At 43.6% G+C, this 25000-nt stretch overlaps 1 protein-coding gene across 1 annotated transcript in view; it reads right to left on the bottom strand.

Annotated features, from left to right (window-relative positions):
• Nucleotides 1-25000, bottom strand: part of kdm6ba (lysine (K)-specific demethylase 6B, a) — a 142917-nt gene that overhangs the window by 76257 nt on the left and 41660 nt on the right. The window contains exon 3 of the mRNA XM_084042268.1: nt 11307-11854. The gene's annotated coding sequence lies outside the window, so the exon portion shown is untranslated. The remainder of the gene's footprint in view (nt 1-11306; nt 11855-25000) is intronic.

The raw sequence follows: 25000 nt of genomic DNA, 5'->3' as shown, positions 1-25000 counted from the left end.
GTCGATTTTGCCTGAACCAGCAGCAACTCACACACGCACGTGCATGTGCACGAACACACACACACACGCAAAGGACCCGGAGCAAGAGGCATTGTGTGACACGCACGTGCACGTACACGTACACGTACACACACACACACACACACACACACACACACACACACACACGCAGTGAGTGTGTTATCTCAGGCCCTCACACAAGCTCGGCTGGGGGTCAGGGTTCACTGTGGAACTGGGCTAAAACACACACACACAGCCAACTGGAACACTGATTGCACCGACTCCCGGACCCGGAGGGGAGGGAAGGGGAGGGGGGGGGGGGGGCAGGAAGAGGATCCAGAGAAAGAGAGAGAGAGAGAGAGAGAGAGAGAGGGGGGGGGGGGGAGTGCAGCGGGACGAGAGAGTAAAGCCCCGGTTCATACCTAGCCACGCAACGCCGTAAACAGCCCAATACCACAAGCTCAACACGCATCACGGACGCACCGCCTTGTGAGCTTGCAGGTTCGGAAATATTTGGCACGGGAGAGCATAGGTTAGGTTTATGAAAGGCCGAAGACAAATGCCGAAACAACAACAACAGACAGTATAGACCAGTGGTTCTCAAACTTTTACATTTCAAGGTCTCCCCTTAACTCTGACAGTATACAAATGGAACCAAATGGACCCGTTAGGGTCCATTTGGTTCCATTTGTATACTGTTAGAGTTACATACTTGTAAGGGTCAATTTAGACTCAAATGGCACTTTGTATAGCACTGGTATAGACCCATCGTGATTGTTCCAAAACAGTGGTGTCCAGGCTCTTTTGCGTTATTAAATTGTGCGCTTTAGAAGGAAAAAGGCTCATAATGAGATATGACGGGGCAATGACATACTACAAGAGGTCACGAGCACGAACTCGGAAGCCCATCGACCGATCGATCGATTGACTGACTCTCCACCGGCGTGTCAGGAACATATTCCTCTCCCGCACCAATGTGCGTGTGACACGAGTCCGAGCCACTGCTAATTATTCCTTCCCGAATCCAAACTCCAACATCGCCCCTCACCCCTCCCCCCCCCCTCCGATCGGGGTAATGTCATCCATCGATCCCTTCCCTCCCATCCCATCCCCCACCCTCCTCCCATCCTCCCCCTAATATCGCTACCATCTCTGCACAACCTAATCGGGTTCATCCATTTACTGTAAACCAATCTGCTGGATCGATGGATGGAGGTCACAGGGGAGTCGTGGCAGGTCAACTAGAGGTCATGGCCGTGGGGGTGGGGTGGGGTTTGGATGGGGTGGGGTGGGGTCCAGATGGTGGATGGGGAGCGCAGGCCGGCCGTGAGCGCGCACCCCGTACACCCCCCCGCCCCATGCACTCTCATGTTTGTTTTGTGTCATTTTGCATAACAAGCCCTTTGTCGTGCGACGAGTAGCGAAAATAGCCGATCTTCAAGCTCACTACGCGTTGCGTCGCGACATCGTTGTGAGCTTGTAGATCGGCTATTAATCGCCGTTCGTCGTTTTGCCTACAATAACATGCCCAAATCATAGGGACGCCAGGTGGAGAGTGGCTGGGTAAACATACACAGTGGACAAACGAGCGTGTATACAAACGAGGGTGCAATAGTGCAACCGTCAGCTGCAGCACTCTGACTCACAACCAGTGGTGTAAAGTAACTAAGTACATTTACTCAAGTACTGTACTTAAGTACATTTTTTAAGTACTTTTACTTACTTGAGTGTTTCCAATTGTCTATACTTTTACTTCTACTCCACTACATCTCAGAGGCAAATATTGTACTTACTCCACTACAATTATTTGAAAACTTTAGATACTAGTTACTTTGCAGACATAAATGATTACATTATACAACATACATTAACCATTTTAACCTTATTTGATACATAGGCTATTTGAAAATTGCCGATTTACAAGCTCACAACGCATCGCGGTGCGACACGTTGTTAGCTTGTAGATCTGCTATTTTCAAACATTTTTGTACTTTTGCTTTTGGTAATTTAAGTATATTTTGATACCAATACTTTTGTACTTTTACTCAAGTAAACTCTGAATTCCGGACTTTTACTTGTAACAAAGTACTTCTGCATTGCAGCATTGATACTTTTACTTAAGTAAAACATTTGAGTACTTTCTCCACCACTGGTTTTACGACAAACCGACCGACCTGACCGGTATGGCCACATCGTGATCACACACACACACACACAAGAGGAAGTTGATCAAATAGCACTGAACAAATAAACTTGTCTCGGGGGCGAATGGCAGTGAAAGAGAATCACACTCATTCAGAAGTATACAGCAACGCAACTCGCACGCACATCCACACACAGGCCGATAAATAGAAAAGAGAGGGAGGAGAGACAGGACTGACACGCTCGCACAATGACGGCTAGGGCCGGTCCGACCTGAAGAGAAACATCAGACGTAAACAAAGAGAGGGAGGGAGGGAGGGAGAGGGAGGGAGGGGGAGAGTAAAAGAGCAATAGAGTGCCACACATCAAAGGCACTCCACTTTTCGTGGCTCATACAATTACAGAGCACAGTTAAAACCCTAGGCGGACTGACTGTCACGAGTGTATATGAGAGAGAGAGAGAGAGAGAGAGAGAGGGGGGGAGAGAGAGAGAGAGAGAGAGAGGGAGTCATATTTGTTTGCAGACTCGTTCGTGGGAAGTTGACATTTTAGCTGTTTTCCAGACTTCATCATCAAAAAGTAGAAGTTCAATTCCGTCCAAGAATACAAGTACTCAGCAATAAGGGGTACTGGGTTTATTATTTATTGTTTCTATTAACCTTTTATTTATACAGGGTAGGTTGACTGGCCTGGAAGAGGCATGTGTGCTCTCTTTTTTTTTGTTTTGTTTTTACAACCCTGTCCCTCAAATGTAATTTACGATATCGGTTGTGCTAGCGGCGCCCCCAGATGAATTTCCCACACCGTTGCAAAACAATCGTTCGTTGTGCACGTCTGAGTCGGTCGTAAAAAGTTGCTCGGCGGTGCGAAAGGGACAAGGACAAACGAAGTTCTGTCAGCGTCGTATAACAGTTGTATAACAGCTACCCAACACGTAAGCAATAAAGGGGATGCCATTGTGTTAACACAAACAGCTTATTTGACTGGAAAGAATAGGGGCAATTAGAAAGTTTGATGTGTTAAAAGTACAGGGACTCAATTACTATCTGCTAGTATAGAGTATGTGACAGTTTGCTGAAAATGACATTGGCGATACAGTATGTATGCAGTGGTGTAAAAAGTACTAAAATGTTTTACTTAAATAAAAGTATCAATACTGCAATGTAGAAGTACTCTGTTACAAGTAAAAGTCCGGAATTCAAAATTTAATGTATGTTTCATAATGTAATAATTTATATCTGCAAAAATAACTAGTAACTAAAGTTTTCAAATAATTGTAGTGGAGCAAAAGTACAATATTTGCCTCTGAGATGTAGTGGAGTAGAAGTAAAAGTATAGACAATTGGAAATACTCCAGTAAAGTAAAAGTACATTTAAATTGTACTCAAGTACAGTACTTTAGTAAATGTACTTACTGTAGTTACTTTACACCACTGTATGTATGACATTGGAGATACAGTATTCCAGCTTAGACGTTTCCACTTTTGCTTTTGTTTTCTCAAAGTAAAGCATTGGCCCCGGTATCTGCCAGCTGAGGTAGATCACAGTTTCCACTCACAAGATGACTCAATTCAACTTCAACGCAATTTTACCTTCTTCCAATTGCACAGGGTGACATGTAACAAAGGCATAAGATGGCGAGAATCGTGCAGTGTATTTTAACCACATGAAACCTTACCTAGCGCCCATATTCTGGGGCAAAGATTCATCGAACATAGCCTAATCTAAATCTAATAAACTAGCCTATTCTAAATCTAGATCGACTAATTGCCGTTGAAGAGATTTAGTGTAGATCGGACAAAAAGAGCGTACCAACTATAGAGCCCTGAGGGACCCCGGTCAACTTATATAGGGTTTAAGTGGTGAAGAAGAAAACAGCATTGTGCCGAAATAAGGTGATATAAGGTCTCTCTCTCTCTCTCTCTCTCTCTGTCTGGGATATTCAAGCCTTTCTTCATTCCATCGCTGGCATCCTCATCATCCTGACAGCCTTCACATATAGCCCACATTACATAAGAGAGCACAACATAACACCCTCCGCTCATCTCCTGCCCTTTGGCAACCAATAAAAGTACTCCACGCAAAGCATGCGCGGACACACACACACGCACGCACGCACGCACACACACACACACACACACACACACACACACACACACACACACACACACACACACACACACACACACACACACACACACACACACACACACACACACACACACACACACACACACACACACACTCGCACGCAAATACCCCTGTCAGTCGGTCACACCCTCAGTGGGACATAGGCCAAAGAATTCACAACACAGAATCACACTTTTGTGTGTCCCTGGGTGTGTGCGTGCTTGCTTGTGTGTGTGTGCGTGTGTGTGTGTGTGTGAATCTCTCCTTGAGACGAGGAGTGTCTCCTGCCAATCCCCTGCCTTCCTCCAGTAGCCCGGCGGTGACACGGCCCTCTCTCTCCTGACAGAGAGACAACTGGAAGCCATTACCTTAAATCAACAAATCCCAACCCCGCTCCACCACACAAAGGAACCATGTGCACACTCAGCACGCTACACTTGCCAAAGGGCTTCGGTTGTGTGTGTGTGCGCGCGTGTGTGTGTGTGTGTGTGTGTGTGTGTGTGTGTGTGTGTGTGTGTGTGTGTGTGTGTGTGTGTGTGTGTGTGTGTGTGTGTGTGTGTGTGTGTGTGTGTGTGTGTGTGTGTGTGTGTGTGTGTGTGTGTGTGTGTGTACTTGTATTTCTATACTTGTGAGGGCCAAACGTCCCCAAAAGTATTAGTAGAATTTCAGAAATAGACACTATATTGTTGCTGTGTCGGGCAGAAACCTCTCCATATTCGAACTTTTTGTGTTTTTTTCGTAAATTAACACCCTACTTGATCATACTACAGCGTCACACAAAAGCATCAAAGGCAGCAGATCTGCAAGCTCGATCTGCTATTTTTGATATTTTTGAATAACGAAAAGTTATCGTTTTGGACAGGTTTTTACCCGACAGAGTCGATTAGTAGAATATAAGAAATAGACCACTATATTGTGAGGTGTTTTTTTTTTACGGTTGAAAGCGATTTTTTGAAAGTAGGCTAACAATATAGGAAAAGATTCAGGTTGGAGTTATGCCTGATTTATACAAGCAGCTCTCGAGCTTGTAGATCAGCTATTTTTGGCTTTAGAGTAGCGTTAAAAATGACTATAAATGGTGAAAATGGCATTCCTAAAATTGCCCTCCTAAAACGTTGATGTCCTCACCAGTATAGTAATACAAACGTGTGTGTGTGTGTGTGTGTGTGTGTGTGTGTGTGTGTGTGTGTGTGTGTGTGTGTGTGTGTGTGTGTGTGTGTGTGTGTGTGTGTGTGTGTGTGTGTGTGTGTGTGTGTGTGTGTGTGTGTGTGTGTGTGTGTGTGTGTGTGTGTGTGTGTGTGCGCGCGTGTGTGTCGTCCTGTCAAAATATTCCAGCACATCTATTTGTCTTCCACTGGCTCAGACAACTCTCTGTCTCCCCGGTCCATTTTTCTGTCGTTTTTTTTTTACAACCCCTCTCTCTTGCCTCGGATCAAGCAAAATCCTAAATAAACACGGAAGTCAGCTTAAGTGTGTGGATTTGGCCAATCTCCAGGCTGCCAGATCTCTGCATCTCTCTCTCTCAATATATATATGTAATTCACTGCCTCTATTCCTTCATCTAACATCTTTACAGCCAGTAGGCTAACCCTAAATCCATGGCCATGTCTAATCTCAAGTTCCCCCCCATGCATAAAGGTTTTAATGACCTAAGCCCCCCTTCCCCCCGTCACTGTCCAGCTGTGGTTTTGAATCTAGCATCACCTTTAGACATAACTATAACCAACACTATAGCCTTAACCCAAACCATAGCACCCTATAGACACAACACAGCCTTGGCTACAGACGGCACTGACTTCTGGGTAAAGAAGCTCTTGCATCAACTGGTAGAAGTTCCCCCCTCCCCCCAGGGTTTGGTGCACCATGTTGTATTGATCCACCTTATGCATGATTTATATTTTGTTGCGCATCGAGTAAGATATAGGCGATCTACAAGCTCACAACGCGCCACTCACAGCTGTTCACTCACATGTTCGGTGCATGACAACGTTGTGCAACGAAGTATAAATCAGGCTAGACACGCTTGTAAACACTTGTAAACGGATCGTGTTATGCAGCATAACAAACTATATCAATGGCAGAGTGAAACCGCTCCCCACTGTTGTTGTTAAAAAAGTGTTTTATTCCTTTACGACTAGCACAGCTAACCAGTGGTGTTAAGTAACTACTGTAAGTACATTTACTCAAGCACTGTAATTAAGTACAATTTTGAGGTATTTTTTTTACTTTACTGGAGTATCCAGTTTTCAGTACTTTCACTTCTACTCCACTACATTTCAGAGGCATATATTATACTTTTACTCCACTACAATTATTTGAACTTTAGTTACTTTGTAGATTTTGATTATTATTACAAAACATACATCAACCCCTCAGCCCTAAATACATTTCGGCCATTTGAAAATAGCCGATCAACAAGCTCACAATGCGTCGCGATGCGACGCATTGTGAGCTTGTAGATCTGCTATTTTCAAAAGATTTTTGATACATTGTATACATTTGAAAACTTCTGAAATGGAACATTCTGCACAATGAGAACTTTTACTTTAGTACTTTAAGTATATTTTGATACCAACACTTTTGTACTTTTACTCAAGTAAATTTGGAATTCCGTTTTACTCGTAACAGAGTATTTCTACATTGCAGTAATGATACTTTTACTTTTCCACCACTGCAACTGAACTAACCCAGGCCTGGTCAGAAAGCAAGCACCACATCCACAACCTCATCTCACTCCAGACTCTAACCCCACTATAACCCCTAATATAGCTCTCACCACTCCAAACACACAGCAAAAATCCTGAGTGTTCATTTAACTCCGAGAGCCCCCTTTTTTTTCACATTCTCTACCCTCACAATTTTTTTTGCAGTGCACCACCATGCCCCCCAGGCCAGCCCCCATTTCTCCCCAGACACAGCCCTCAAACCCTGGCCTCGGCGCCAGCCCAGCCAGCCAGCCATCCACCCCTCACCTCCACTCCAGCTTGTCTGCCTAGCCCCCCCCACCGTTCCTGAACACCAAGCCAACCCCCCCCCCTCTCTCTTCCCTCTGTCTCCCCTTTTTCTTCTTCTCCAGGCAGCACACACTCAATCACCCCCCCCCCCCATCCCCATCCCATCCCCCCCTCTTCTTCTTCTTTCACAACGCCATCCCAGCCTCCATTCCAATGAATGCACAATCCAGCCTTCAGCCACGGGGAGCTGCCCCCGAGGCTGGGGAGGGAGCGCACGCACACGCACACACACACACACACACACACACACACACACACACACACACACACACCAACACACACACCAACACGCACGCACGCACAATCACAAAAACACACTCCCCTCTGTGTGCGCACATCTGCAGAGGAACACAGGAGAGGCGTGACAGACAGGCTAGGGGGGTATGGATGGATGGATGGAGGGAGGGGGGCGAGCGAGAGAGAGGGGGGGAGAAAGCAGGGAGGCGTATATAACGCCTGGCGCTACAGGAAATGAAGAGGTGCGACATTTAATCGAACTGATCAATTTGAATCGATTACAAATCGATTACATCGATAACCGATACGAAAATAAAATAATATATTAATATATCACTATTTTGGGCATGTCATTGCGGGGAAAAAAGTGCATTTTATTCTTAAACAAGACATTTTATTCTTAGTCGTACGATGTCGGATCCCGTTCTATTTCATTCATTCTGACCGCCAGAGGCCGTGTTTTAACCACATGAACCCTAGCGTCCCTAGCGTCCCTACTCTGAATATTCAGCGAAAGCATAGCCATGAATCCACGAGCTCGTAGATTGGCTTACTTTCAGCGAAGATAATTAGTGTAGAGCAAAAAACAAAACAAGAGGGGGCCTAGTATAGAGCCCTGTTGGACTTGGAATTACGTATACAGGGGTTTCAGTGGTTAACACCTGGATGCAACTGGACGCGTGCATGCATGCGCCATCCGGAATTCATAGAACCTAAGTTACATTCGTAACCAATGCGGCCATCCTCCTGGGGGGGGGGGGGGTTCCAGGGGTTCCCCAGCAAAATGTGTTTGATATATATATATATATATATATATATATACATTTTTTTTTTTTAAAGCGAACATTTGTAACTCAAATCTTTGCTTCTGGGGAGGTCCCTGGAACTAACTATTTGAGATGGGGGTCCACGGACAAATACATATCATTTTGGGGGTCCTTGACATGAAAACGTTTTTAGAACCACTGACGTAGGACGTTCCTATACTGCATCCCTTTGCATTTTGTAACCGAAATCAACTCCTGGTTTATTCCGACACATGTTTATCCCGCCTCACCACAGCTGCATCCCATTTTCGTCCGGCTCTATAGCATAAATCATTCTCAAGTCGTTCTCTCAACCTCTTTTTCATTTCAAGGACCCCCAGTTTGATATGCATTAGGGGGCCACAGACCCCCATTCGATATCACCTTTTATCTCAAGCACCCCAATCTACACTGTAAAAAACCTCAGTGTTTATTTAACTCTGGAATGGAAACATGTGGAGTTCTTCCATCACTGCTCCATACACAACCCCCCCCCCCCCCCCCCCCCTGTTATATCTGCTCCCCCGGTCCTGCTCGTGCACGGCATGGGAACCAGCGTGTATACGGTGTAAACATGAGCGTAGCGGCGCGCGTTGTGGTGTGGCGACGCGGCGCCGTGTACAGTATTTCCTAATAGGGAGAAAAAAGGCTGGTTGTCAGATGGCGAGCTCTGATCTATTCCAGCCACCAACAGCATGGTGACCCTGGCTGAACCGCCGCATTGGCACGCCGCTATTGGATAAAAAAAAACACCACAGCTGGACAGGAAGTAGAGGAAGAAGAGGGAGGGAGGGAAAAACGGTGAGAGAGAGAGAGAGAAAGAGAGGGAGAGAGAGAGAGAGAGAAAGAGAGGGAGAGAGAGAGAGTGAGTAAAGGCTGGAGTATATAAGAGATACTCCACTTCCGCTGGGTGGAAATGAATAGAGAGAGAGAGAGAGAGAGAGAGAGAGAGAGAGAGAGAGAGAGAGAGAGAGGGAAATTCCCCAGAGTATAGGGGAAAGGCAGGGGGATGAAATTGGAATAGTAACTTGGATGAGATAGGAGTAGTGATTTTGGCTTGTGTGTGTGTGTGAGTGTGTGTGTGTGTGTGTGTGTGTGTGTGTGTGTGTGTGTGTGTGTGTGTGTGTGTGTGTGTGTGTGTGTGTGTGTGTGTAGGAGTATGGAGATCAGCTTACAGTAGTACTGGGTGAGGCAGTGCATGGTGCAATAAGTGCTACCGAGAGCTTTATTTTATGAATGTTTGGATTGCTTTTAACACTGCGGGCAAGGATTTTAATTAGGGCCAAGTGCAACGTGCATGCATGCACAAATGTGCAGCACACGTGCATGTGCTCGCGTGCACATGCACGCGCACATGTACACACACACACAAACACACACACACACACACACACACACACACACACACACACACAAGCACACACGAGCGCACACATGCATAGTCAAATACTGACACCAATATTAGCTCCGGGCGGACGCCGGCACAAGTGTTCTGTTTCTCACACGCTCACACAGGGAGGAGCAGGCACGTGTACGCATGCATGCACACGCTCGCACACACACACACACACACACAGTGCATCCCATTAGCTTCTTATATCCCTCTCCGATCAGTAACACACACAGATCACCGGTTCCCATTAGGCTGTTATATGCTCCTATCAGTACACACACACACACACACACACACACACACACACACACACACACACACACACACACACACACACACACACACACACACACACACACACACACACACACACACACACACACACACACACACACACACACACACACACACACACGATGACCACAGACCAGATAATGACCACGGGCCAGGCTCCAAGCCCTTGAACGTAATAGCACACTGTATGTGACTGAGCAACACACTGCTCACAAAACAGCAGTTTGTGAGTTTGTGAATGAGTAGAGCGCGTGTGTCTGTGCAGAAAGAGATGGGTAAGCACTCACTGAACTCACATTGAAAACACACTTAAAAAAAGCTCTGCTTTGGCAGCAAAAATCACAACAAGCAGCCCCCCTGTTTCGATACCATCAAAGACAAGAAGCCAAACGATACAGAGAGATAAGAGGGTGAAATACTGTGAGTTTGAGAGAGAGAGAGAGAGAGGCGGGGGGAGAGAGAGAGAGAGAGAGAGAGAGAGAGAGAGAGAGAGAGAGAGAGAGAGAGAGAGAGAGAGAGAGAGAAAAGGAAGGAGAAAGAAAACCGGCGAGGCAGATCAGACCGAGCGGAAGAGAGAGTAAGCCTTTTGTGCAAGCTGGCATTTAAATCAACCCAGGAACCCTCCACCGACTGAGTGCAAAGCGAAACGCACGCACACGCACACACGCGCACACGCACACACACACACACACACACACACACACACAAGCAGAGAGAGAGAGAGAGAAATAACCCACAGGAGAGAAGAAAGCCTCAAAGAAAGAAAATGTACAAACTGAGAGATAAAAGACATGCGGAGAAAGGAAGACAACTGGTGAAATATTAAACAAGTTTTATGTCCCCCCCTCCCTCCCCCCCACTCTCCTCTCCCTCCCCAACACACCAGCCGGGGGCATTTAAAGAGCCCTGGTGACATAAACATTCAAGTCAGTCCACACACACACAGCCCAGCTGGAGCGATACAGTCTCCCTTTGTGCAAAGCATTCCACACGCCTAGTCCCTTTTTTTTACGCCTTGGCTTTTATACTCGCTTTATACTCGCTTTTATAACCCCCAACGAAAACAGCCGATCTACAAGCTCACGACACGTCACGTTCCGTGACGTGTCGTGAGCTTGTAGATCGGCTGTTTTCTGGACTAAGCGTGACAACCGGCACACACACACACACACACAGTATAAAATCCAAGCTATTAGTCCAATATCCTTCCACTACACACCACCACAACTTTCTCCTGCTTTTGTCCCTATTGCTCTCTAACGGAACGGAAGAGCAGGAGCCGGTCCTTACCGTGAGATCTGGTGGACAATGTGACGAGCAGGAGGAGGAGAGGGGGGATGGATGGATGGATGGATTGGTGACAACAGTAGTACAATCCAGAGAAGAGGAGAAGGTACCAGGGTATATCTTTTTCTCTTCTTTCTTTCTTTTGAGGAGGGGGAGTTGGTTGGTTGGGTTGGTTGGTTGTGAGCAGCGAGGATGGGGCTTAGCTCAGCAGATTCTCTCTACCGCCTCCTTGTTGCCCCGGCTTTGTGGCGGCGGCGGTACCCCGTGTGTGTATATTTTCCCTTTAATTTTTTTGCACCGGGTGGGTTGACGCACGCTCGCCTCGCACACAACAAGCGGATACATATACTACGCCGAAGGAAGACCCTGTGCACACACACAACAGTCAAAGCCCCAGTCAGTCAGTCAGTCCACGATGATGATGGTGATGCAGCTCGGGGGATTTAAAAAAGAGAAAATGCACAAATGCACACAAACAGCCGGATCTCCAAACGATGACAACGCTGTCAGGACCGTGCAGGCTGGACGGGGGTGAAAATGTCCCCGTTTGTCTGAAAGGAAAGAGAAGAGGAAAAAAAAAATGACTAAAATAGAAAATCCTCTTTGTCTCTCCTTTCAATAGGAAAGAGAGTGTGTGTCTCTTGCTTTGGATCTTCTCTCTCCTCTCTCTCTCTCTCTCATCTCTTGTCTCCCCCTCTTTCTCTCCCCCTCTCTCTCTCTCTCTCTCTCTCTCTCTCTCTCAAACACACACACGCTCACACACTCACGCACACACACTCTGTTTCAGTCTTGCTTTTTCCACTCAGTAGTCAAACAAAGGAAGGAAAAGGGAACAGAGCATACACACACATACACACACGCACACACATACACACACTCGCTGCTTTCTCTCTCTCTCTCTCGCTCTCTTTCTCTCTCTCTCTCTCTCTCTCTCTCTCACACATACACACACAGGCAGGCTTGGAGCCCAACCCCCCAGCCTGCCTCCCTGTGATTTTTTTCCCTGCCTTTCTCTAAACAGCCCCTCCCCCCTTCTCCCCTCACCTCTTCTCTCTCTCTCTCTCTCTCTCTCTCTCTCTCTCTCTCTCTCTCTGGCTGCTCTGGCCTCGTTCTCATTCGCCCCCCCCCCCCCCCCCCTTCTCTCTCTCTCTCTCTCTCTCTCTCTCTCCGCACCCTCCCTCTGTGTGTCAAACAGATGGGATTGGAGAGCAGAAGGAACCTCTATATTTCTGTGTGTGTGTGCGTGCGTGCGTGTGTGTGTGTGCGTGCGTGCTCGTGGTTGTTCATTAAGGCGAGTTAGCCGGGGTGATGTAAGCCTTATCTAGATTGGCTAATGTTGGACGTTCTCTGACCCTACAGTATACAGTACAAGCGGCGTGCGTGACACAGATAACCTTGAAGGAGAATAAGAAGGGAGGCAGCTATGGTTTGTTCAAATAAAATATGAACAACGTTAAAACATCTAAATGCCTGTGTGTGTGTATGTGTATGTGTGTGTGTGTGTGTGTGTGAACGAGGAACATAGTATTATATACACGCTAGCGCGTACAGATGTGAATAAATTACCTCTGCCGGCACATGTGTGAAGCCGACAGCGGCGGGGGGTTGAACTGACATGCTGCACGTACCGCACGAATATACGCACGTTGTGTATCGCTATACTTGTGAGGACTTCAGCATTTTCTTCACATCAGTGGGTTTTATGAATGCCATTCTGTTTTTTGGCCGTTTTTTTTAACCCTATAAGACTAAAAGCCCACAATAGCGGATCTACAAGCTCACAACACATCAAATAGATCAGCTATGTTCGGTGCATGACACATACCAAGTATAAATCAGGCATAACTCCAACCCCCTAAGACTAACTAAATGCCTAATCCTAATCTGGAAAAAAAAAGAAAGAAAAAAACCTCAAAAAAATGACTTAAACCATAAAACATCCATTTCTCTTGTGAGGATTGTCGTCTCAATGTCTATTTCTAACATTCTACCATACTTGTGGGGACATTTAGCCCTCACAAGTATAATGATACAAGTACGCACACACACACACACACACACACACACACACACACACGCGCACGCACACACGCACACACGCACACACGCCAAAATGTGTTTTGCTGAGAACAATGAGTGTCATGTTAACATTGTGCACTAAGGGCTGCAATAGAACTCCATGCTCTCCATGTAATCACTTGAAGCAAAACACTCTGTTGTGTTTGTACGGATTATATGTTTGTGGAACAAGTATCGAAAATATCATCGCTGTCGAGTGGAAACCTTGTCCCTTTTTGTGAGTCGTAGATCGGCTATTTTCACATCTTTTGTGCTACTTTTGACCAATGGTGTAAAGTAACTAGGTACATTTACTGAAGTACTGTACTTAAGTACAATTTTTAGGTATTTTTTACTTTACTGGAGTACTTCCAATTCCACTACATCTCAGAGACAAATATTGTACTTTTACTTCACTACAATTATATGAAAACGTAAGTACATACATTAACCACTTCAGCCCTATATATATTCTGGCTATTTGAAACTAGCCGATCTACAAGATTGTTGTGAGCTTGTAGATCTGCTATTTTCAAAAGATTTTTATACATCTTGAACTTATTAAATGGGCCATTCTGCACAATGAGTACTTTCATTTGGTACTTTCCCTGCCAGAGTTTTTTCAGATTTTTAGCTGTTGCCTGCCAGGGTTTTGCCATGTTTTTGGTACCTGTTCGCGTAGCCACAGATTTTTTTCCTCCAGTATGATTGATCCCCAGATGGTTTCTAATCACAGATGAGATTCAGGTGTGGTTTCACAAATGTCAACGAGGTCATTTTGACCTCGTTGACATGTTTGGTTGATGTTTCAATATAGCTCAAAAGCAGTAGTTTTAAACCAAAAAACAAAGTGAATTGTTTGTCCGTTTGAATTTTAACATTGAAGTGAATGAAGCAGCAAATCTTCGAACATTTTTAGCTCCTAATCTGTTCATAATTCGACAAGGGTTGAAATTATAAAAAAATGCAAAAAAAAAAAAAATTTTTTTTTTCCTTTTTTCCAAAGACGTATATATACGTCTTTGGCAGACAACAGCTGATAATTAAAAGACGTATATATACGTCTTTGGCAGCTAATGTGTTAAGTATATTTTGATGCAAATACTTTTGTACTTTGACTCAAGTACATTTCTAATACAGGACTTTTACTTGTAACAGAGTAAATCTACATTGCATTATTGATACTTTTACTTTAGTAAAACCTCTGAGTACTTCTTCCATCACTGCTTTTGACCCTCTTGTATGAAGAAGTAGGGCATTAAATTCCGAAGGAAAAAACACATAAAAAGTTGAAATATGGAGATAATATGTTTCTGCCCGACAGTGACGATATATAACTGTCAGTGTTATATGCGTAGGCCAGTACCAGTCATACTGTAAGTTTGAGTACACCTGCTTTTAAAATAATATATTCTTAAGAAATGCATACAAATCTGCACATGAACATGTAATATTACATGTACGTGTAATTCCGTATGCAAACGCATAAACCTATGCCTACATGCACTGGATTCGGAGATGCAATTTTTTATGAAAAAAAACATGTAGTTTCAAATGACACAGCTAAAAGTTTAAAACTATAAATTCTGCTTTGTGGTTGTACGTCTCCATTCACATCCGTGTCTGTCCAGACTCAAAGTATTATGTAGTGAATGAAGACGTTTGAGGAATTTAATGAACGCAAAGGTCTGTGGAGGTCAGTGACCTTTGACATTCGACCAGCTACTTCTAATCAGTTCATCCTTGAGCATGAAATTCCCCTCAATGAGTTCCTGAGGTTTCACATTCACAATGTTGGGACGGAGAGAGGGACGGACTGACGGACGGACGGACTGACTACTCCATAAATGCACGCAGGCTGGCACCGCAACACTGTTCTTAAAGGGATAGTTCACGGCCAAATTGACTATTTTTCTATCAATTACCCCCCCAAGGAGCCTTGAATTCATGGAGATCTTTTAGTTTTTGTCGCATTCCTAAGCCAATAATTTGATGACGCAGTGTATGAAGCAGTGTATCCGGTAGGAGACTCAAAGAGTCTCCTTTGAGTTTCCTACCGGATACACTGGTGGTCATCAAATTATTGGCTTAGGAAAGCGACAACAAAAAAGAATCTCCATGAATTCAAGGCTTCATGGGGTGGGTAATTGATAGAAAATAAGCCATTTTTTAGGTGAACTATTCCTTTAAAGCTTCAATGCCTTGATTAGAAGGAGCGGAGATCTGTGCTGCTACCTAAAAAGCTTCTTTAAAACATTTGTACCCTGCATTTGGCATTAAGACAAACACATCATGAAAGCCAAGGCACTGCTTTGACAATATGATAGGATCCATCAAACCACAACAAAGCCAAAGGATTTAGGCTAAATGTTGGCAAGCAATATATTTTTGCTAATTATTAAGGAACAATACCTCTAATCAGGCTTCAGAAACATATTCACGGCACCCCACATGCAGCCAGAGGTTCCATAACTGATCCAAAAAGTTAGTTAGTTAGTTAGTTTCACAAATCCTGTGCTAGTGCACACAATGCAAAATAATGTATATATATATATATATATATATATATATATATATATATATATATATATATATATATATATATATATATATATATATATATATATATAATGATGAAGTTTGTTTGAGTACATCTCTATTTTAAACTATGAACACAAACTGTACAGTATTTATAGTAAGCCAAAACACAGCCGTGTGAACAACTCTTTGCATCCGAGCTGTAAAGACGCACGCGCACGCACACGCACACACACACACACACACACACACACACACACACACACACACACACACACACACACACACACACCCTCAATGTTTCCTTTTCCTCACCGGTAGATGTTTCCTACTGCTCACGTTCACACACACACACACACACACACATACTGTACATATTCAAACACACACACACACACACACACACACACACACACACACACACACACACACACACACACACACACACACACACACACACACAAAGCCTGTCCTTGCAGCGTTGTTGGCCACGTGCAGGGAGATGGAATTCCAGAATTGAGAGAAAAAAAGACCAGTCGGAAAGCCGGGGAAAGGGGGTGGTGGGGGTGGGGGGGTGGGGGGTGTGACCGTATGGAAAATACAGCATGGAACTGTTGCTCTCTCTCTGGCCAGGGCACAAGGCTGCAGGAAATATAGGCTCTACTGCAGTCCCTGACTCCTATAGACTGCTCAGTGTGTGTGTGTGTGTGTGTGTGTGTGTGTGTGTGTGTGTGTGTGTGTGTGTGTGCACGTGCGTGCATGCGTGCGTGTGCGCACGCGCACACACACACACACACACGCTACTCGCGTGTCTGGCCCATATACAAGTACAGTATTGGCCCCATGAGTCCAACATCTACATTACAGATAGGAACTGGATAGATACTGTACTGTGTAGGCTGTGCAGTGAAGGGTTCTATGTTAATGACGTGAATGTGGTCGGTCAGTCAGTCAGTCAGTCAGTCAGTCAAGGACATACAAAGTGACTATGTAATCCTAAGACTTTACACTTACTAAGCTATATACTGTATATGGTATGTATATGTATACAGGTATGTATATGTATACACATACCACATAGTAGATCCACAGGAAAAGTAAAGACCAGGCTGGGCATGGACTTGACTTTTCCTGTGGATCTTCCATGTGAATTTTACCTGTGAAAGTTACAGCCTTTTGTTGAACCTGACAATACATTCACAATCTGTTTGCACTTTATCTCATGTACAATGTGCTGATATGTAAAATGACCAATTACTTGTTACTTGTTGAAGTACTTTATTTGGTTCTCAGGGTTACTGGTATTTATGTCAGTTTTCTTGGTTCCAATGGGATAGGAAAGCTAATCTTATGCTGCAAGTTCTGTCTAACCTCATGTACATACTGTACCAGCTGGATTATGTTATGTGTACTGTATATATGTAGATATTTTTTTAAGATTTTTGCATTTTTCTCTTTACTGTTTGATTTATTTTTCCTCTCCCTGCACCCCCACCTCATCTTTTTCTTTTTCCTTCCTGAAAACAACGAAAACTACGGAGCTTGCAGATGATTCTGATTGTGTTTAGTCTATATAAATGTATAACAGGGTTCTGATTGGTCAATCATGACATTCTACGATCTGTTATGTATGTCTTAATAACAGCCCACTGCTCTGCTTTGGTTTAGGATGCTATGGAAGCAGAAACGTGTAAGCGAATAAGCTGGCTTTATACAGTATAGTAAGCATAAGGAGCTATGTAATAAGCGGGATAATGTACATTAAATCTTTCCATCTGTCCTATTTCAGTTTAACGTGAATTATAATGCTAAGCAGGCTAATCTTAAGAAGGCTAAAGAGGCTTGCTATAGCCACAGTTCCAACCATAGAATCCAACAGATTATTATTTATTTTCAGCGGAATTGATGAAATCAATAGATAATTTTTAGGTTGTTATATTTGTGTCAATGTATTGATTTCTTTTGTCGCTGTGTAATAAGCAAGATAATGAACAGAAAGCCGGTCATTATTGCTAAATAAACTCCTTCAGGTTGATTGAAGTGCTGCATCACCCTGTCAGGGTTTATTTCACAATATTGACTTATTCATTATTACTTAACCACTTAAACTCCATATACACTTCATTGATCAGGTTCTCCCAGGGGTTTGTACTTGGCCCCCTCCTTTTTTCCCTCTACACAAAATCCCTTAATTGAAAATAGAAAAAATCTGCAAGCTCAGAACGCATCGCAACTTGTAGATCGGCTATTTCCGCAGAATGTTCACCTATTATGCCATATCCTAGATTTCATGTGGTTAAGATCACATAAAATATTCTCCATCGTACCTTAAAGGGGGGTAATTCACCCCCAAAATTACACCCCCATTACTCACCCCATGAAGCCTTGAATTCATGGAGATTTGTTTTTTGTCACATTCCTGATCCAATATAAATAGGAGGAAATGTTCCTAAACAAATTAAGCTACTTTTAACCCACTTTTGCATGGTAGAGAGCAGTGGTGGAAAAAGTACTCAAATGTTTTACTTAAGTAAAAGTATCAATACTGCAATCAAGTAAAAGTCCAGAATTCTAAATTTACTGGAGTAAAAATATTGGTATCAAAATGTACTTAAAGTACCAAAAGTAAAAGTTCTAAAATGTTTGAAAATAGCAGATCTACAAGCTCACAAAGCGTCGCGATGCGATGTTTTGTGAGTAAAAGTACGTTTTAACAGCGGGCGACTCTCGGGCGATCGTCGGGCGACATCGTCCAAAAGATAAAGAAAATCCATCTTTCATCGCCCACCCGCCCACTTCGCCCTATCGCCAGTAGTTGCCGGCTCTCATAGACATATAATGCACTTCCGGAATATACTATCCTAATCGCCCGCTGTTAAAACGCACCGTAACTTAGTTACTTTACACCACTGGTAGAGACGTACGGTGAACAGTGTAGCTTGTTAGCCACTCCTAGGTATAATTGCATTAGTGATGCTGGTACACAGACCCCGTGGACCTTACCTCTGGGGGCTTGGCATGAGCACACAGAAGTGCAATAAATTATCTCCCGCATGCAAAAACCCACCAGGGCCCTGTTTCAAGAGATGATCACAACCGCTTAGGTCATCTTTGGCAGGGATTCTAAAACCTGTTTTAATTCCAACGACCCCCAGGTTGTTATGCCTTATTAGACCAGTGGTTCTCAAGCCTTTTCATGTCAAGGACCCCTAAATTAATATATATTTGGCTGCGGACCACCATCTGAAAATATTCTGTGCCAAGGACCCCCATACAAGAAAAAAAAATCAAAACAAATCAAGATATTTCTAATATTGCTGAGGTACATTTTATACAGGGTTAAAGTGGTTAAACAGATTGTTACGCTGTATTAATTGAAGCCTGCTTTGAGAACCACTTTAGGCTACGGACCCCCATAACTCTGAGAGTGCATGCAGTGTGTACCAATTACGGGTCCATTTGGTTCCTATAACTATCAATTCATTTGGCTAGGGACACGTTGGGACCGCCTCAAGGACCCCCTGGGGGTCCCCGGACCCCAATTTGAGAACCACCAGGTGTAGGTAATTTTTTGGGAAGGCTCCGAAGCGTGCGCTAGCATCTTAAAGTTGTTGGAAGAGAACACGATTTCACATCTAAAAAGCTATTCATCTAACAAGCCTAAAGTTGAGCTAATGACGACCGTAATCATGTCCAGAGATGACCGAAACCTCTATAAATAGTCTTTTTTTAATCTCAAATGACGTGCCAATAAACGCCACGGTGGCCCTGCGGTTCAGTAAACCGCTGTGGGCTGGTTTCTATCAGCTTCATTCATTAGCTGGCTCTCCTCTCTCTGCGTTTGATGTTGTGTTTACTAGAAGAACCCCTGCTTTTATGTGGGGACATTGTGACAACATCAGACCTCTAGACCCAGCGGTGGAAGAAGTATACTCTGATTCTTTACTTAAGTAAAAGCATCAATACCGCTCTGTTACATTACGTAAAAGGCCTGCATTCAAACTTTGAACAACAGAACAATGTCCTGCGAATCAAAGATCCTCGAACTAGTGAAAGTTAGAGGAGTTATTACTGTATGGTGTGTGTGATATGAAATGTGAGTTTACCATAATCACAGTAATCCTTAATCATATTCAAGGGCTTTTGGAGAGAAATGAACCAGACTCCAGTCACTTTCAGTTTAGAGCACTGCATGTGTGTGTCTGTGTCAGCTGATGCACACTGATGCTCGTTAATGTTATATGCATCAAGGCAATTATGTTTCTGCATTGTCAAATAGGCCTACATCTAATCTAAGATAGCATCAAAGCCATAGATTTCTTTTTACAAGCAACCTTCTCTGGCTTATACTGTAGATATGTGTTCAAGCTGTTGTTAATAACTAGGCTACACTTGGCTGGTAAAGTCTAGATGACAAGAATATGATTTAAGTGGAATTTATATCTATGCAGTATTTATATTATATTTGTTATTAGTGTCTATATGTCCTCTGAAACAAAGGGGTTTATAGTGAGAACTTACTAAAGCTTGTATAATTGTATTTCTTTTTGTGTGTAAAACACTTTTTTATGTGTTTTATAAATAAAGCACTTTTAAACTGAAGATGAAGATTTTTTTCTTCTTTTTTCTCAACGTCCACCAATGAGTCCCACATTATCCCGCAAAACGGGACATTGAAGGTTTCCACCCAACAGAGAGGATATTATGGATACATCCCTATGTGTCATCATAGCATTTATATTCAGAGGATACATCACATTAATCTCGTTTTCCAGGCTGTGAAAGCCTGGATCAAGCTCTGTGATTCCTGAGTAAAAAGGGAGGAAGCTAATAATGCACTCTCTTTAGTCTATCAATAGAAATGTCAACAGGTAGTGGCTGAATACCTGCAGATTTCTACAAGTTTGGGCAATGAATTAAAACTAACTTTTTAGCAACAGTTTGTTTCCTTTCCCCCCGCAAAATAAGGCCTATACATGCTACACAATAGTCCATCTCACATCAGAACATTTTTCGGATGGCATTTCACATGTGTCCACCCCTCCGAATTGTTTTGTGTTCTCCAATCCAATTGTGTTCTCCAATCCAACAGAGTTGACCAAAGTGTCTTTACAGAACATGTTGAAGAGACAAAAATAAGAGTACAACGTACAAGAAACACAATAAACCAGAGAGAAGTTCTGAACACCAGACCCTGCCCACTCAGAAATGTGATCAATGAATCGCACCTGTGGCAGCTCGCTCTATCATCTCTATAGCGACTAAAGCATTATTCACACCTAGCGCAATGGATTTATTACCTGGATATCGTTACAACGCGCTGTGGCAATTTGTCATGGAGGTATAGGCAGTGGTGTTGCCATTTCTTGCGACAGGTTGTTTATGCATGGTCACTAGAGAGTACTAGTAGTATAATACCTCTCCTCGGCATGTCTCTTTCGCCTGCTTTCACTGAAGGCAGTATGAGGACACAATAATAAATATATCACGTCCACCCTACTTCTGGCCAATCATGCTGTCCGAAGCGACAGTCAGAACATCTAGGGGTGCAGGAGAACAAAGTTGTGAGACTAGCCATCTGAAAGCTTATAGTCCCTGTGACTGCCCACCCCAACGTTCTGGTCTGGGTAGAGTGTGCTGTAGTTTCACCGGGAGGGCGGGATGCAGTGGTTCTCAAACTTTTTCATGTATTTGACTGCGGACCCCCATCCACAGCCAAAAATATTTTGAAAAATATGTTGTGCCAGGGACCTCCAAAAGGAAAGATTTGAGTTAAAAAGCAGATCTACAAGCTCGCACCACGGCACAAGGTGACGCACTAGCTTGCATATCTGCTATTTTTGAAGAGCCAGGGTATAAAATATGGTTAAAGTGGTTAAAATGGTTGTGATGCCATTAAAGGACGACTTCACCGATTTTCAACCTATCTTCATATAATTGGTCCTCACTAATACTCATGATAAAATGGTAAAAAAAAAAATCTACTCGGTCTGTGTCTCAGAGGAGGGCTGTGGACAGTTCAGAGTCCCGTCTACCAGTGACATCATCAATGGGGAATCCAAGCGAATAGAAACTGCAGGCTTTCTATTCCTGGAAAGCTGCAATGCAATAAAAGAAGCCATTGTTCTCGTGTTAATACAAATCTAAATAAAAAATGTGAAATCTTGTTGGAAAAAAAATCATCCCTAACGATGATGTCACTGGTAGACGGGTTTCTGGACTGTCCACAGCCCTCCTATGAGACACAGACCAAGTAGAAAAAAATGGTACCATTTTATCATGAGTATTAGTGAGGACCAATTATATGAAGATAGGTTGAAAATCGGTGAAGTCGTCCTTTAACCCATTGACACCTGGAACGCTTCTGTGTCACTTTAGATGTCTTTGGCTATTCAAAAATAGCAGATATACAAGCTCATAGCGCGGCACCGAGTGCCGCGCTATGAGCTTGTAGATCTGCAATTTTTGAAAAATCGTGAAAAAATATTGTTTTGATTTTTTTCCAAAAACTGTTAAGATTTTTTTTCCAAAAACTGAAGAACCCACTTTTGAGAACCCATGATGTAATGCATGTGGAGGAACATGCTTTCCCTCTCAGGTCCACTCCCAGCTGGTGCACCGACCAACCTGCAGGTGCGCTATAGTGCAGAGTTGGCCGACTTGCGAGTGGGAAGCTGGCAGGGAAGTATCATAGCTTTTGTTGGAGCGCCTGGCCAAGCCGGAGGCACCGAAAGGGAAACTTTAACCCTGCCGCGACGCCCTGACGATTGATTTAGCCTCTGATTGTTCCATATTTCAATGCTCACATTTTGGAAGGCTTTTATACTCCCTTGGTGGTGTTTCCCTGGGGAATGTTAACAACACCACCAGATGTCTTCATCATAAACTAAATTAATCATTATCCAAGAGTATCAGGGACTTTGGTCTAGCCTAAACCTTTCAGGAACTGCAACAGGAATACCACACAATATCAGGCCCGGAGGTGAACATGAAGTTGTGAGATAGATTAATATATTGGTGGTACTGGCAGAAACAGAATGCTGTTGGGTCAAAACAGTGGCAGACAGTAACAAAGTACATTTACTTGTGCACTGTACAGAGCTTTACTTGAATATTTGTATTTTTGGATACAAATATGACTTTCACTCTAATACATTTCAAAGACAAATATTGCACTTTTGACTCCAATACATATCTCTAGGAAGGGAAAAAGTAAGTTAACCCCTATCAAATATGGTGAAAATAGCAGATCTACAAGCCCACAACGCGTTGCATCACTTATACATCATCAATATTTTTCTGGAAAATCTTTAGGGACAATGCAATTGTCAGAGTTTTAATACAGCAATGCATTACTATTAAAAAGAAAATGTAATTTGTACTTTAAAGGTAGGGTAAGTGATATTTTTTGGTTAAAACAAAAAGTATTTTGTTAAAAGGTTAAAGCACTATATTCTGATAGTAATCATTGCTATAGTGTGTTTGTTCAGTAACAGGAGTCTCCCCGTCTCTCCAGCTCTTTAATAAACAGAAAATACATTTTCCGGTAGGTGTCAAAATCTAAGCCAATCAGGAGAAAGTACCCATTTTTAAGCTTTGTTTTTTATAGTGTTCCAGTCCCAATTCTGCCTGCTCATTTCTTAGTGTCATCACTTCCAATTTCACTTGTTTAATATATATCCTGATTGAGTTCTCTATCCTGATTGGATAAAATTGGAAATGAAACTGAAACTGAAACGAAAATGCATTTTCTGTTTTATAAAGAGCTGGAGAGACAAGGAGACTCCTTTTACTGAACAAGCACTCTATAGCAATGAGTACTATCAGAATATAGAGCTATTTAACACTTATTTTAACCAAAGCAAATCACTTACCCTACCTTTAAGTATATTTTTGAGTACTTTCAACAGCAACGTTTACTTGCATTACTTGCACTTGAGTAATATTGGGTAATATTTGAGGATACCCATGCTTTGACTCACGTACTGAGGCTGAGTACTTTGTCTAATACTGTTGGGTCAAACCCAGTGGGACGGGGAATAATGTGAGAATGGGGATGAGGGGATTCCTGGCTGAATACAGACTTTAAAGGGGGAACGTTTTACGGCTGGCCACGTTACATAATTCTCTCATTGTATTGATTTATCGCCGCACTGATTTGGCCTCCGGCCAGCGTAGCAATAGAATTTGTAATATTTGAGCTGGAGCCAAGACTGGGAGAGAGGGAGTGAGGGAGAGGGCAGCGAGAGAGAGAGGTGGGGAAAGCAGAGAGAGAGAGAGAGAGAGAGAGAGAGAGAGAGAGAGAGAGAGAGAGAGAGAGAGAGAGAGAGAGAGAGAGAGAGAGAGAGAGAGAGAGAGGAGAGGGGGGGGTGGCGGAGATAGCAAGATAGAGAGCTAGATTGGAAGAGGGCAACAACAGATACGGGGAACGATGGTGTGAGAGAGAGAGAAGACAGATATACAGAGAGAAAGAGAGAGAGAAGGAGGTAGCAAAGTGCAGAGAGGACGCGTAAACAGCCCAGGAACATTTGGGACGGCGCCAGAGAGCGACCGTTCGAGGGGAAGCGCGGGATAAATGAAAGGAGACGCGGGTGGAAACAACGCGATTACCAGGGCATTTAATTGAGCAAGACGGAGACAGAGAGAGAGAGCTTCGCAGGGAGAGAGAGGGAGGAGCGAGCCGCGACAAATGAGGGACGAGAGATAATGAGAGAACGAGGGATGAGGACAGAGAGGAGGGAGAGAGAGAGAGAGAGAGAGAGAGAGAGAGAGAGAGAGAGAGAGAGAGAGAGAGAGAGAGAGAGAGAGAGAGAGAGAGAGAGAGAGAGATGTCCTGAAGAGGTGAACTGAGTTGCTGTCATCGGTACAGTTATATAACATACAGGGCAGAGGAGGACAGACACTGAACTCACTGCACACACCAGGCGCACGTACAGTACACCACACACACACACACACACACACACACACACACACCCACACACACACACACACAATACAGAGTGATTCTTTCTGACACATGCGGGTCTATTTTCACACTTTGAAGAGCCTTTTGAGTTGTTTGCCAGGGTGTTTATGGCCTTTGTGGGCTGCACAGGAAA

Source organism: Gymnoscopelus microlampas, assembly GCF_963454915.1.
Source record: "Gymnoscopelus microlampas genome assembly, chromosome: 19".
Lineage (NCBI taxonomy): Eukaryota > Metazoa > Chordata > Actinopteri > Myctophiformes > Myctophidae > Gymnoscopelus > Gymnoscopelus microlampas.
This window is presented reverse-complemented; position numbering and strand designations above follow the sequence as displayed.